The 17222-nt window shown below is 31.9% G+C and overlaps 1 pseudogene; it reads right to left on the bottom strand.

The window, feature by feature from the left end:
- Positions 1–11129: 11129 nt before the first annotated feature.
- Positions 11130–12998, bottom strand: LOC149890581 (uncharacterized; annotated as a pseudogene).
- Positions 12999–17222: the final 4224 nt, after the last annotated feature.

The following is a 17222-nucleotide window of genomic DNA, read 5'->3' as shown; positions in this document are numbered from 1 at the left end:
TTTCGGACAAAGGTATTGGAACGTACATAGCTGCTAAAAAACCTATTCTTTCAACCACGGATAAACGTAAACAACGAGTGTGGTCCAAAAAAAGGCTGGACTGGTCTGTAGAACAGTGGGCAAAAGTTATTTGGAGTGATGAAGCTAACTTTCAAGTTGTAAACCGCAAGGGAAGAATCTATGTCAAAAGATTTGCAACTGAGAAATATTTAGACAGGTTTTTGCAACATCGTCGACAAGGCGGTGGAGGTTCGGTTGGCATCTGGGAATGTTTTTCTCGCAAAGGTATAGGCTTCTGTGAGCTGTATGAAGACCGAATTAATCAATACACCTACAAGAACACATTGGAAACGTGTTTAGTTCCATCAATCAGACACTTGTATGGCAGAAGCAAGCAATTTATCTTTCAACAAGACGGGGCTTCAGCTCATACAGCACACTCAATCAAAGAATATTTTTTGAAAAAAAAGTTCAATGTGATGCCCTGGTGCCCTAGATCACCAGATCTCAACCCAATCGAAAATATTTGGTCTTGGATCGACAATCAACTGACATACCATGAAATTCAATCAACTCAGCATTTAAAGCAACTTTTGAATGAGTACTGGCTGAAGGTACCTCGCTTGATGTGCATGAAATTAGTTGAATCAATGCATAAACGAGTTTATCTTTGCTATAAAAATAAAGGAGGACACTTCAAATATTAATTTCGCTTTTTTTTTCATTTTTTGTTCGAATGTTGCAATTCGTTTAAACTTTTGTGCTTCTTATTTTTCCTTTAAGATTTTTTGTAATAGCTTTTTTCTAACTAAATATTAAAATTTTTATAACATGTTCATATTCATTTTAAAGCTGATTACTTTTTCTTTAATAAATAAAAAAAAATTAAGTCGATATCATTTTACAGTTTTTCTTTATTAAACAAAAACCAAACATACTTGATAAAAATTCTGCAATCGTTTAAACTTTCGTGAATAGCTGTATTAAAAAAAACAAGTAAAACTTATCCGGTTCTTCCAACGGTTCCGTCTGAAGAGGGTCGTCATTACCGTCTTCAAAAAATAAGCGAGATACAAAAAGAGATTGAGGATAAAAAGACAAAGAGAATGACGCTCAGCAAAAAGTACCATCGAGCTTTCAGAATCATCTCATTTGCAGATAATGCTTTGCAAGCAAGTGGAATCGCTCTTGGTGTTGTTGGAGTTGGAGTTTTAACCATTTTTGCCGCTCCTTTAACCATTTTTGCCGCTCGAGGGTGTTGTTTTAGGTGCAGGTTTTTTATCCATTGTTGGTGGTGAAGTTAACAAAAAACTCGCATTAAAAGCTGAAAAGCATGAGAAATTAAAAGTTCTTGCAGAGTCTAAATTGAACACCATAAGCAATCACATTTAAAAATCTCTAATGGATGTCGTTGTCGGCGATTCAGAATATGAATTGATTTTGGGCGAGCTTCAAAAATTTAAATCCATGATAGATAAAATAAGGACAAAAACAAAAAGCAATATTGATGAAATGACAAAAGAGTCTTTGATAAATAAAGGAAGTTAGGAAGCGATTCAAGCGTTTAACAACATATTTAAAAGAAATTGATTTTCCAGGGATCTGAATAATCTTAAACAAAAACACAATCTCGTTTTGTTGAAGTTTTTTTTTGTAGTATTATAAAAAATGTCTTTTTTTAAAATACAAGACCCGAACAAGAGGGATGAGGTTGTGAGAAATATTATTGAAAACAGTGAAAAGATTTATTAGGAAAGCCTCGTCAGCGAAATTTCAAATGCAAATTTTCAGGCTGATTTGAACAAGTTTTACAAGCCTCTTATTGAGAGCAATGAAAAGGTGAAAAACGAGCTGAAGAGCATCGCAGATAAAGTTGTTGAAAGCAGTCCATTATTTCTGCAGAACAATTTAGATCCCGTAAAGGAGATCACCAGCGGAAGAATGAATGTTGGTGATATTGCGATGTATTATTTGTCCAATTACGCTTCAAAAAGAATTACTTCAGACAGAATGTTTGGAGTGCACGCAAAAAATGGCAAAATATATATTGGTAAAGATGAAATGACCATCGACGAAAACGAGATTATTATTGGCGAAGCCAAATATGTTGGCACGAGAGGTTTTTGGGAGCTTGTCACCAGATCCATGCCTGACAAAAGCAAACACGGATGAGGATCTTAAAAATTACGAAAAAATACTCCTCAGCACGGGAGCGATTGGACCTGAGGCAAATCTGAACAAGCCAAAAGCCTCCAGGAGTGAAAAATACACCACCATAATTGCTCCCATTTGGAAGAGGATAAAAATTAACACTCAAGAGAGAAAAGGATCTGGGGTAATTATACAAATGCTCTCGTGCAAAGGCTCAACTTGAGATTGCTGCTTGGCATTCTGGAAATTCTACCTCGAGAAACGAAGCTGCTGCGATTTGCGACGAGTTACTGAGGCAAGGAGAGATAAATAAAGAGGAAAATAAATCGATTCAAAGATATGTCGATATTTAAAAAAATCGAAGATTTTTCCACGAATCCGAAGGGTTTAAAAAAAATTATTTGCGTATTAAAATGCTGATTGTTAATAATCGAAGATACATAAAAAAGCACATCGTTGGAGGAGGAGGAATTGTGGATGCGATTAAGAATTTTTTGAGGAGAGCTGCAGCTTCTGGCATGTCAAAATCAATCGTCAATTTACTTAAAAAGGCTGCAAAAAGCGAACTGGGTAGAGAAGCGATGATGGCAGCTAAATTCGCCGGTAAAGAATTAGCCTCTTCGGCCATATCCACTGCAAAAGGCGTTGCTATCGACAAAGTAAAGAAAGCGATTGAAAAAATGTATTCTGTGAGTGGAACGGTCAAACCTGAAAATAAAGTTGTTAATTTACCTGCGAATGATTTACCAGCAAATGATTTGGATGAATCAAATAATCCAATTGTTGAATTACAAAAAAAATTGTTAGGATCGTTAATAAGAAAAAAAATGACAAAAAAGAATTCGGTTAAAATTCAAGATCTTGTAAGAATGGGAAATGGACTTTTGATCGGGTAAAAACAGTTTAAATTTTTTTTTATTTTGTATATAAAAATGATTAACACAGACAGATTGATAGCTTTAGAAAAGCCAGAGTATGACATCGGGATTGAAAAAGTTGATTTTTTTGAGCATTATCTAACGAGTCTTGATTTGAATGCATCAAACGAAATCACATTCGAGGTGACGCTCAGTCCGTATATACAATTCCATCAGAAGCATATGTCCTCATCGAAGGAGTGTTGAAAAAAAGTGATGGAACTGCTTACACAGCTACGGATAATATTTCCTTGGTGAACAACGCAATCATGCGTTTGTTCAGCGAGATCACTTAGAATTTATCCGGAGAACAAGTGCAGAGATTTAATTATCCAGGTCAAGGTACAACGATGCTTGGATTGTTGAATTACACATATGGATTTCAGCTTGCAGACGGATTAAAAAAGAACTGGTACAAGGACACGTCGAATGTTGTTGGAAATTCAGGATTCAACGTCAGGAGGGATCACTTGTTTGCAGACACCACGTCCATTGGATCTTTTTCATTTAGAGTACCTTTGAAACACACTTTCGGGTTTTGCGAAACTTATGATAAAGTTGCTTATGGATTTAGACACGTCAAAAGATTTACAAAGGAAGAAAGTGATGACGCCATTTACAGAGCTGAGACTGTTGCTGCAGGAACGATCGACCCTAAAAAATTCATACTTTACATGCCGAGAGTTAAATTGGTTTTTTTGAGGAAAAACGATTTTTTAAACTTTATAAGCAAAAAGTTGTCGGTTGATGTTGAGTTCAAGTCAAACAGGTGTGAAAGGCAGGTCATTCCATCCGGAGAAACGGAATTCAGCTGGACACTTGGAAGAATGACAGAAAAAGGCGTTCTGAGATTCATCATATTCGGACTTCAAAAAAACAGACCTTCGAGTCAAACTGTCGATTCATCCATATTCGACCATTGCGATGAGAGCAATTTCAACGCGACCGCCAATGGAATAAAATATCCAAACTGCAATTACAACTTGAATTTTGGAGAAAAGAAAATTGTGATGGCTCATTCAGACGCATTCTCATTTGATGAAAAATATTACGGCACAAACGAACTTGTTAGCCAATCTGGATTGACTTTGTCGAAATTATGCAAAATTATACCGATTACTCTTAATCGACATCAGCAAGCAAAAAGAGAGGGTGATTAATGAAACGGCTGACTTGGTGGTAAATATTCAATTCAGGGCAGCTACTCCTGAAAATGTTGTCATAATCGCGGTGATCGCTTCTGACAGACTTTTGAAATTCACATCAAATGGAACCAATTTGGTTGCTCTTTGCCAAAATTCTTGACAAAAAATGAATTAAATAATTTTTTTCTTTACATAATAAAAATGAGGTACACGAAAAAGTATTTTAAAAAATTGTTGAAAGAAAATGGCGTTTCTAAAACTTTGAACAATTTAATGACTTTGATGATGATTGCGGTTGAGAACAATCTGATAAGTAAAGATTCGCTTTTGGAAGGATCAAAGGAAGGCAGACCTGAGGGCCGTCCGAAAAAAAAAGAAAAAAATGTAAAGCAAGAAAAACCGATCAACCCCAAGTATGAAAGGTTAAAATTCATCAGAAAAAAGAGACTGACCCATGTTGAAACTGGTGAGGTCATTGAGTACAAATCCATTTACAAAGCAATCAAAGAGACGAAACATGGATGGAATTACTTTGAGAATCGAGAAGGGAAGGTTGACAATGGATTTAAAGTCGATATATTAAATTCCGAAAAACTGAAAATAGACAAAGTCAAAAACGCAGATGTCATTTTTCAAGATCAAAAGGATCCACGGAAAATTCAAAGGTTTTTTTAAGAATGTGGTTTCTTAAAAAGCAATAAAGAAGTGATTCCATTTCGTACGAATAACATTAAAGTTTTGATGTTTAAATGCATTGTATTATTAAAAGTTTAACGCCGCAGACTGAATTAGTTGACGTTTGTATTTTTTTTTAAGACAAAATATATCCAAAGACAGCTATTATTAAATGGTGGTGATAAATCGAATTTTCGAAGAAAAACAAAGCTATTCATAATTAATAATAATGAATTGTATCATCTAGGTAAATCTGGCGATAAGGTAAACAGTTAATATACCTATAGTTGTTTATACTACTTATATTCATGTTATGTTACCAAGTGTGTGCTACAAGCTTAACTTGACCTGCACTTTTGCTGTGTGGTGCGGTTTTTAACTTAAAAAAATTCAAAATTTTTGAAAATAACAAATCATAACCTGCTTTTTGAACTGAAATGATTTGTAACAATGGTTTCACTTGAAGATTCTTTTTTTTTTTTTTTAGCTTTTTGAAAGTTATTACATTCTGAAACAAAAGTGACAATGTACTTTACCATTCCTTACCAAAAAATTTTTGAATATGCTCTGTGGTTGAATTGATGCCTATGCGGCTAGATTTTGCCTAATTGGAAATATCATTAGCATCATTCAAAAACTTAATTATGAGGTGTTGCTCTTCTTTACATTAAAAAACTTTTCTCTGAAAGAAAATTTAAAAAAAGATTCTTTAAAAATTTTGAATTTTTTTTACGTTGAAAACTGCACGATACAAAAGTACATGCCAAACTAAGCTAGTATCGCACCACTATAAAAGTATCACACAATTGCAAACTCAATGTAATTATTTTAAACAACTACAAATATATAAATTGTTTAACTTTTATTTCTTATTCATTAAGATTCGAGTAATAAGCAATTGCATTTTTTATTTATTTTTTTTTTTTTAGTTAACCTTTTTTTCTTAGAATTTGATTAAGATGATTTAAGCTTTATGTAGAGAAAAATGCAAAACACACGAGTTAAAGAATATTTTTTGACTTAAAATAACAGATGGAGATGCAAAGTGTGTGCAGAACAAAAGCCAGCAATTCTTGCCGGAAATGTTTCTCATCTCAAAAACCATTTGCATTCAAAACACAAAGATATTGCTATAGAACTTGGAACATCGGAAAGAAGGAGAGTTCGAAATAACAATCATTAAGAGGGTAACGGTGAAGAAAATGCTATTTTCGTTTCGCGTAAAAAAGTTAAATTTGATTTCGATATAAACGATACAGTAAGAGACTTCATAAAATCGATTTTGATGAGAAATTTGCCTATCTCAACGCCGTTAATGCATGTTCTGGAAAATACACGAATTTTGCCTTTTTTAAAAAAGGTTATGTTTCACTGCACTTTTTTAGCCCAAATAATTCTTTTTTTTTAATTTTTTTTTTCTCCTAGCGCTTTAGTTTGTCTAAAATCTAACAAAGTTAAATTTTTTTTTAAATTACTTAAGTTTAGATATAAAATTTTGCTTTATAGTTGATGAACCATATTTTTGTATAAAATGGCGCTGCTCTTAATGAAGATAAAACATTAAATTGAGAAAACAACTTTTTCAAACAAGTTTTATGTTATATGTTTAATTTCTAACGAGTCATATGTCTGCAAACATATTCAAGGTCGAAAAGAATTAGTTTTTTCAAGTTTAAAATCTGTTTTTTCCATTTTATATGAAAGTTTTTATTAATATAAGTATGAAGAACACACAAATTGACATACGACTAGTTAGACTTTTATAGTTAAACCTCTTAAGGTTTATTTAAAAGTCTAAGCTCAAAATTTAAACATTACTGTGTGAACCACCCCTATTTTATGATGCCATAAAACTATTTAACTAAAATTCCGGTCTTTAAATTACCATAGATTAAAGTAAACATGTAAAATAGCGGGCAGAATATATATTTACTTAACCAAATTTAGAATACAAGTAAGCAGATTTATAATAAAATCAACTCAGTCTTTAGTTATGTCAGAGCTGTCTATTGCTGATCCTTTATCTTGAGGGAAGAATTAGATGATTAGAAAGGCTCTTCAAACTTTTGGTGTGAGGTGGAATCATTAAAAAGCAAAAGAATTTATTCTTAAAACTGCTGACCATATTTATGAAATTGTTGCAAAGCATATAGAAAATGTATATCCATCATTAATGTTTGACTCAGCGTCTTGTTTCAAAACAAGTGTTTTTTCTACAAGTATTCGGTATACAAAAAATGGAAAATTGCACGATTGAACTTTGGGAATGCTCACTCAGCACGTACGGTAACTTGGGACGGTTTTAGCTGATCAGCTAATTACTCTGATTGCGAAAGTAGGGAAAGGGGCAGATGATATTTACTCAACTTGTTCGGATCAAGGTAAAAACATGATCAAAGGTTCTGATGCTATCAGAGAAATGCAAAATCAAATGATCTTTGTAATGAAATTGTTGAGGAAGCACAACAAGTTTGATTTTGAAGATTTCGATCTGCTTGACCGAGTCAATTTTGAAGAAGAACTTGTAGAAAATTCTGAAGATACAGACGATGGGATCGAAAGGCAATCACATACTCAAGAACAAGAGAGAAAAGTAAATGTGTTAGAAAACAATATTGGTGCAATCTGTACCAAAATGTTTTGTGGAGTGCATGTAATTTTTGCTGATCTCAAGAGACCACGCAAAGATATTGCTCCGAAATGGAGTAGTACTTATATCATGGTATCAGAAATGTTTGAAAAACTCGCGATATATGAACAAATCGGGACTAATCGAAATAACCGCGAGCTAAAATTAAATGATGAAACCTGGAAATTTATTGAGGAATATGCAAGAACATTCCAGCCAATATTTTATGCAATGAAGGATTTTCAAAGATCAGACAAAACCATGTCGGACTTCTTTTTACGATGGATGAGAATGGTGATGAATTTAGAAAAGATTGCCGATGGACAAAATAATTTAACATCTAAACTTCTAAAAACTTTAAATTTACGTTCACAAAAGTTTTTTGAATGTGATGCTTTCATTGCTGCTCTCTTATTGGATCCTCGTTTTGCATGGAATAGTGCTAGTCATGACGTTTTCAACGATTTATTGATAAGCCGTGGAGTAGATCATCTACTGAGGATTCATCACTTTGTAAACTCACAAAGACAACTTGCTGAAATTGCACGACAGCCTGAAAATTTACGAGATGAAGATGAAAAACGTTTGAATCAACTTTCAGGTAGAAAATTTACTATCATTTAATAACTGATATTTAACCAGTATTTGATATCAAGCGGTTCATTAAATAAATTTTATTCAATGACATTCAAAATATCAAGAATTTCCACACTGTGTATCAATAAAAGTTCAATACAACTCAATAACTTGATACAAATAATTTTCGTCATCATAGACTATTTTTCGTTTCTTCCATTCATTTATTTTTTTCACAAATCAAACGAAAATAATTAATCTCTTATTGATTTAAGGTCAAAGAGTCAAATTTAAAAGAAAAGTTTTTATCTTTTAAGTGTTTGAAAAATTTTGAAACTTTTAATGATTAGAAAATCTGTTCGATTAGAAAATACTTGTTGTTTGATTTACAAATAATTGATATCTCTTCTTTCAGGAGATCAACGTCAAAGCATAGATATCATAGAAAACACAAGAATTCATCAGCAAATAATAAATATTGTATATAGTAAGCCACGTATTGGTGTGAATGAAAATTTTAATATTCTTGAATATTGGCATTTAAAACGTGATGATCCTAATTGGAAGGAACTTTACAATAATTCTCAAGTTGTTTTTGGTGCTGCATTTTCTCAGGTCAATGTTGGACGAGATTTTAGTAGTTTTGCAATGGTCTACAACCATTTGAGAGTTCGACTTTAGGATGAAACATTAAACGCGATTTTAGTAGTTAGTCAAAACTTGGATTGCTTGACAAAGTCAAATTCCCTTTATTACGTTAATCATATATAAAAAAAAGGTTCGATTTAATGCTAATTCTTATCTTTGAACGCTCAGTAAAATTGACTTTTGTTTCGATGATTAAACCGATTTTTATTTAACTTTATGTAATAAAATAAAAAGAATTACAAATGAAAAATGGTTGTAAAATATTTTAAAATTCTAAAAATTTTATTGTACCAAAATATTCTTTGCTTTTGGTGTAGTTATAAAATTTCTTATTTTATTCGATAGCTTTTGAAAAAAACCAATCTCTGACAAAGTCATAATTTTGTTAAAATACTCAAAATTTGGCAATTAATATTACAAAACGATTTTCAAGATTTCCGTATTTTGGGGAGGCGGACGCCAATGGCTGCGAAAGAAAAGTGTAGTCGAGAATTTTTCCGTCTTTTATAAACTCTGCTGATAGCTAAAGAACTATATTCAACTAGCATTGATAATTCTAACTGAAATATTTGAAAATAATGACAATGCATGTCCTTGATTAATAAAAAACATTTAGTCCTTAACTTTTAATTAAAAAAATCGCACTGAAAACAATCACAGTGATGTGGTGCATGACGTCATTAAAAAATACTTTTACAATTTTTTTTTTCTTGAGGAACGTCATTTTTTTTATCGTTTCTAAATTTTGTATACCATCATCAGGATTGTGGAAAAACTTATCAAGTCTAAAGTATCTAATAGGAGAGTATCGAAAAAAAGTTTTTATTTACTATCTTATGTTTTAAATTGACAAAATAATATTAGTTTTCCAATAAGCTTGAATTATCTTAAACAATAAATAAAAGGATTCCATTTAATGTCACTTGTTTTGAAATGGAATATAACAGAAAATCCAAATTCTAAGTCTCTTAAAACACGCAGAAAAATAATTAACTCTTGTTATGAAATAACAAAGGCAAACAAAAAATTTATTGCATTAATTTTGAAACTTGTTCTTGCCTTATTTTGATACGCTGAATTCAAATCTGACATCAGTTTTTTTGCATAGAAATTTTCAACTTTTTGAAAATTTTAGGTAGTTTGCAAATTTTTTACGAAGTATTTCTGAATTGAAACTCATTTGGAAATTTTATGGTAGATTTTGAAAGATTTTTTTTTTTACAAAATTAAAAGATGAAAAAAAGTCAATTACACGTTTAAAAAAAACAATTTGTAGCATAAACATAATCCTATCAAAGTGAAACCTTTTATAAATTTATAAAAAAGTAACGTAAATTTTAATTTTGAAAAGGATTTCGAACAAATCGCTTACTTATAAATATTCAATCGGGAAGAAACTTTCGCTTGTAGCTCTTTCTTTTGTCAACTTGTTTGATGCTCCAACAGTAGTCTGCTATCATGTGTTTTTCCAAACGTCCTTGATAACGATCATCCATTTTCTTAAAATCGTGGTGGAACCGCTCTCCTTTAAATAATCATCTTGACCAAGAAACTGTTTAAGATGCCTATTTATGAAACAAATTTTTATACTCATTTCGCATCGAAGAGCACAATAGGCTTTCAAGTTTCTAACAATTAACCAGCAGAGTTTTTTTTCTTTTTCATTTCCAAGAGAGCTTTTTACGACAGCCTCAAACGACAACCAAGCTGATTTTTTCCTTGCTATCGATTGTTTTAAAAAATTCTTTATCACTTTTAAAAATCGAGAGCAATCCATAATGAGAAAAATTATGAGTAATCAAAAACTCCTGCTCCTTTTCCCCTATTGTTTAATGCACGTGTTTTTAAGTATTGAATTGTGAACGTTTCAGCGACACTTAAAGAAAAATATATTTTTGTTGTCAAATTTGTTGCAATTTTGCAATGTAGGAATAGTTTATAGAAAACTTATTGTGAATAATAATTACAACTGTTGCGATGAATTTTACTTTAGAGGGTATGTACTTTTTATTTTATCGAAAATTTAATTCAAATAAGTGGCATAACTAGTGTTCTGTAGATTTTAAAAACACTTTATAAAAATTTTAATTTCATTTTCGTTTCTTAATTTGAGTTCTCCAAAACAATCAATTTTTAAATCCTGGATTAACATCTAAGGAAGATTTATAGCTTCGAAATTACCGAATTTTCTCACTTACTCAAATACTCTGTTTTGGAAATGTAAAGGCTAAATTAGCTCAAATAATTTTAATATACATTTTATTATAATGCTATAAAAAAATAAATAGATAACAATAAAAAATTACACAATAAATATGTAAAATTATTGTTCACAACATTTCTAAATTTAATTATAACAAATATCTTCGTTGTACCCTTTTGTACATCTTAGAATTTTTTGCTATTGTAATCAACAACACAATTCAACAGCTGTTTGGAATAATCTGGATGAGACATAATCCTTTTGAATCTTTGCTAATGAGGCTTGAAATTTGAATGGAGTGCCTCTGTTGCTTGCTCACTGTAAATTCCGAGACCAGTTTTATGGTGCTTTATAAATTGTGGAACAGGTAAAAGACAGCATGAACTTTTGGTGTGACCGAAGCAGTCAACTTTAGATAATTGCTCTTAAACTCTTGAATCTTTTTCTCAATGTCTGGAGAGAGTGAACATCCAAAACAAGAATTAACAACATGGAGAAACAAATGTAGAATATGGCAGATGGATGATGCTTTAAATGCCTTATCAGCTACGGTTATCTGCTTCAGAGTATCAATTTTTTTCAGCAACTTCATGTAATCATTGCCATTAAAGTGACCACCATGGTGCGGCTGTAGTGGTATATGCATTGAAGTCAACCATTCTTTTGTTTTTGGCAAAACTTGAACCAAGTGCTTAATAAGATGGTTCACAATGCCAAGAAGCAAATGAAGTTCCATTAGAGGAATAGCTTCTAAGATAAGCTTTTCATCTAGGAATCGAAGTATTGGTGAACAGCATTCTCGAATTCTTTTGATTTCTTTAGATCAACACCAGATAAAAAAAAACTTTTGATATTGCTCTCTGATTGTTCCAAATATTCTGAGTTGGCCACAGTTGTTCAAATTTGTCGACTTATTGTTGCACCAGCAGCAAGGATGCTTGCTACTGTGAGACTGAATTCCACAGATAATACTTCCAAGTTTCATATCACATGGCAGAATCAACTTGTCAATTAATTCATTAACTTGCATTAGGTCCAAAATCAGTTTGATAATCACAAATGTTTCAGGGGTGTTTTCAGAGATTGCTACAATTAGCTGCTTTTTGACACCTGTACTTTTAAAATTTTCACTTGAAGACAACTTAATTGACTTTTTTACTGGACTTACTTGTTCTGTTTGGTGGTCAGAAATTAGACTCAAACTAGTTTGAAAAAGGACCCTCCACCATCAAGGCCTAGTTTCACAGTGTCCGAGCTCATCAACTCTTTTGAAACTGTGATATTTTCCTTCAGGGTTTTTAAACTGATACAATTAACAATGCCACAAACCTCATTAGAATCTGGCAATTTTACATTGGTAGCAATGAAAAAATATTTTCGACTAGATCCTGCTGATGCAAATTTCTGTTGTTAGTTTGGCTCAAGAAGGCGAACTGGACGAATTTGGTTAAGAAAAGATCCAAGCTTCCTGATTTTATTGTTTGAAAGCCCAGTTCTTTGCTGAATATCAACCATAATTTTTGTTATCAAAGGGCCTTGAAAGAGTGAAAGAACTGCAGATGTTACATAAGAAAGAAAACTAAATCAGTTACTTCACATATAAATTATATTGCTCAGAATGTACAGAATAATAAAATAACTAACCTTTTTTTATCGGAAGAGGTTTGCCGTGAGCTCGACCAAGACGAATTATTCCGCCTGAGCTGCTTCTTTCGATGCAATGACAGATGAAGCAACTTGTTCTGCACCCACAGAATCTTCATGCAATCACAACATGTTGTCCGTCTTGTTAATGGCTTTACAAAAATGGAATCAAAACAGTAGAGTTGTATTGCCTTTAAGGCATTAGCTCCATCACCTAATATTTTCAGGTTGAGACGGCATGTAAAACAAATTCCAAGTGGCACTCTTTCATCCTGAAAATTCACATCTAATGAAATCAAGCGATGAATCTCAGAAATGAAATGTTTTGAAATTTCTCTGCCACTTTTCTTTATACAAATAACACACACTGTCCTTCTGCAATCATCATGGTCTTTGAAAAATGCAGGCATTTTTAATTTTTCTAAAAATAGCTAAAAATAACAATGATTTCAATACCTATGCATTATTGTTTTTATTTAGTTTGTAAGTGTAATATTTTTTAGCGTGATATAAAGAAAGTCATGTTGATATTTGTAACTTTTATTAACGTTTATATATTAAATATATTAAAATTAATTATATACTGATAAGTTGTTTATAGCTTCTCGTATAAGTTTAGTGCTACATATTTTTATTTCATTTATGTGCAAATTCTTTGTGCTGAATTTGTCTCAAAGGAAATAGTTTTGCCATCAATTTTTATTGTCTGAAGAAAGTGTGACAAATATTGGTCCGGAGGGAATGACTTATGTAGAATTACTTATGATTATTTTAAGAGAATATTCTAAATGACTGTCGAAAGGGAATTGGTTGTGTCGCAATTGTTAGAGTATGGTAAAAGAACAATCTATTTTTGCTAACAAATATTTGTAAAGTATCCAAAAAAATAAAATAATACAAAGCTTAATATTTCCCTTGAATTTTAACCCAGGATTTTAAAATTTATTGTTTTGGAGTCCCCAACATATATAGAATCAACCCTCAAAAGAGCAATTTTGGGATATTTAGTCGGCAAAAAAGTCAAAATTTTCAAACCGTGAGCCCTAAGGTGTTTTGATATAAATATTTGGCTGCCCAGGTCTGCCCGTTTAAATTTTGTAGAATTTTTTTCAGACCGAATGTATTCTATTACAAAATTGTAATTATTTGAAGAATGGCGAAAACATACAAAGGAAGAACGAAATTCTCTTTTGTGTGACTTTATTCTGAAGGAATATAGTACAGAAAATGTGACTAGTGATTCGCAAAAAAAAAATACAATTAAAAATTACAAGCATATCTGCTAAATTTGCAGAAAAGTGGAATGCAGCCTATAGAACTATGGATAACTTTTTAAACAAAAATAAAAGTTGGTTTGAGGGCAATAGTTTAAGATAAGTTTGCATCGGCCTCAAGGTCGGCCCAAAAAAACTTTGAAGACTCGTCTATAAAAACCAAAAGACGTAGAGTTGTAGATTTAGTGCAATTGCGGAGTGCCCGTGAACTAACTACAGCTGCTGAAATTGCACATCCGTCAAATAGGCGTAGCTACTTCTATTAGAAAAAGTACAGAAATACCAAAAAAAAGAAAATCTACTGTGATTTGTGGCGGCAGATAATTTAGTTGCGATGAGGCATTAGTTTATTATGTAGAGTCCAAGTGTACTATTCACTCTTATAAACAAATAATAAAGTGGTCTCTGAAAGCGGACGTGAAGAATTTCTGTCTTACCATAATCTATGTAAATCTAAAAAGTCGTGTTACCCCCCAGAAGACTTTATTTCTGTCTCAGAAACGCGGGCTGAAATTCAACTTCAAACCATATTGAATAAAACAACTGAACAATTAATAATAACACAAAGTCAATTTCTCAAAAATGAACCTTTTAAATCGTCACTTACATTAATAAGCAAATGGGGATGTGACGGAAGTTCTGGCAATAGTACCTACAAACAAATATTTGAGAACTTCGATGCTAATGATGAGTTTCTGTTTGTATTTGCATTTGTCCTATTGAGATTGAGTGATGATTGTCATAATATTATTTGGCAAAATCCCCGGCCATCATCAACACTTTATTGCCGACCAATTAATTTCATCTTTTCAAAAGAAACACATGAACTTACTGTAATAGAAACTAACAAAGTTTTGAAAGAAATATGTGAACTTCTTGCAACACTGTGCACTGTTGGTGAATTTAAATTTATTGTGAAACACAATCTGTTACTCACGATGACAGACGGAAAAGTATGCAATGCTTTAACTGACACGCATTTAACACAAAAATGTTATATCTGTGGTGCTACTCCTAAAATGATGAATAGTGAATTAAAAGACATGGTTGATAAAAAAGAAAATTGCAGTTTTGGTTTGTCTACCTTGCATGGTTGGATCCGTACCTTTGAATGGTTGCTACACGTTAGCTACCGCTTGGACATAAAAAAGTGGCAAGTTAGAAGCAATGAGGATAAGTGTCGTATCAAGCAACGTTCGGAAGAAATCAAACAAAAGTTTAAAAAACAAACGGGACTTATTGCAGACCAACCAAAACCTCGTTAGGTAATACAAATGATGGCAACACAGCTCGCAGGTTTTTTCTAAATGCAGAAAAGAGCGGAGAGATGAAAGGATTAGCCGAACTAATTAAAAAATTTAGTGTTTTATTAAGAACGCTATCTTCTGGCCATGAAATTGAACTTTATTTTTAGATTTGTATTCGTGGTATTACATGCCTGTTACAGTGCACAAAATTTTAATGCATATTAATGAAGTTATAAAGTCGTGTATTCTTCCGATTGGCCAGCTCTCGGAACAATCTCAAGAAGCACGATATAAAGATTACAGAAGACTTCGAGAGCAGCATACTGGGAAAATTCACGCATTTCTAAAAACATAGATTCGCTGAATATGCTCTTAATAACATCTGATCCTGTTATCAGCTCACTTAGAAAACTACCAGCAAGAAGAGGCAAAAAATTGCCAGAGGAGGTTTTGAATATGATTGTCCCGCTTCCAAAAAAAGCAAATCGTAGTTTTTCCGATGAATCATTAAATGTTTCAAATGATGAGTCTTCAAGATTCAAGCGTTGAGTGTTCGGAGGAGTCAAATGATGAGTTTTCTGAAAACTGAATGTAACTTTTGTTGTATAATTTTACATATCCTTGTTTTTTTAACATATTTTTTATTTTGTACTTCAATTTTTAGTATAACAGTGGAGGATTGCCTCATCCGTCCGTCCCCCCCGCCTTCCTCCCCCCAACAAAAAAATAAGATTTAAGATATTAAACGCTAGGTAATTATTCAATAAAACAACAAAGTATTATTTATTTCAACCATTGATGACCAGAACAATCGAATTGGTGTAGAAAATGTTTTTGTCCAGCTAATTTGTATTAGACGATCCACTGTGCGGCGGCCGCCAGTGGCTTCCGCCTCCAAAAAAAGTCGGCCTTTCGGCAGAAAGTTACTTTGCTGCCGGGAGGTGTTATCAACTCTGCAGTAACGTATAAAGTACAATTTTCTATACCAGTCATTTGAAATAAATCGAATTTATAAGAATTTATATATTTACATAAATATTGCTATAAGATTTCAGAAACAATAACGCGATGACTCGCTTACCTCAAGTTATTTTGTTTCAACCCAATAAAAAATTGCGCAGAAGTGCTTTCCCGTTAAACCCGTTTTTAAATCAAAATTTTATTTTTGAGTATAAATTTGTCACACCAAAAACTTTTCTGTTTGTAAAACATAAAGAGTTCTACTAAATGAAGTTCAGACAGTTTGATTAATTTTAAAAGACTGCTTCAAATATTGGTTACTATTCGTTATTATCCGTTAAAAACGAACCAACAAGGAACAAGTTTTTTTTCTTTTCCCTTTTTTAATTAGTGTTTTTTTCTTTCTTTTTTTTTTTTTTTTTTCTTTTCTTGCTAAGAACGCTTCTTTTATACAAAATTTTCAAAAATGAAGTTTACAAATCGAAGTCATGGCGATATTCCATAGAGGCAGTTTATTTGACGCTCTAAGAATTTCGAAATCTCAACGTTTTACACTCAACGTAATTTGATCTTTTTATTTGATTAAATCGCGTGATATAAACTCAACAACAGCCTTTGGTATGTAAAAAAGAAACTAAGATTAAATTAAAAACTATTAAAAATAGAGTTTAACCTCAATGCAAGAGTGCATATTTACTTTAAACTTTTTAAACTGAAAGTTCAGCAATTAAAAATACGATCACGCCGATCTCCGTTTGGTCATAGATCTCGTCCGATATTTTTTCATTTTTCATATATATACATATATACATATATACATATATTTATATATATATATATATATATATATATATATATATATATATATATATATATATATATATATATATATATATATATATATATATATATATATATTGTAGCTGCGTCATTGTGTAATTCATTGTGCACAATGAATATGTAGTTCAATGACTATATATGGCTCGTTGTGCATAATTCATTGTACACAATGAATTTAGAAATGATATTTAAATTGTACAAGCGGATGAACATTATGAGAAAATATACAGCAAACATAGAATTTAGTTGTCTTGATATTACAAGCTATTTCGGCAATGAGTATTGTTATAAAGTTCGCGGATTTGGTGTCGCA

This window comes from Hydra viridissima, unplaced genomic scaffold, assembly GCF_058129835.1.
Source record: "Hydra viridissima isolate aposymbiotic clone 2 unplaced genomic scaffold, HvirCarnegie_v1 scaffold_3, whole genome shotgun sequence".
Taxonomy (NCBI): Eukaryota; Metazoa; Cnidaria; class Hydrozoa; order Anthoathecata; family Hydridae; genus Hydra; species Hydra viridissima.
The sequence above is the reverse complement of the archived record's forward strand: the minus strand, read 5'-3'. Positions and strand labels throughout refer to the sequence as shown.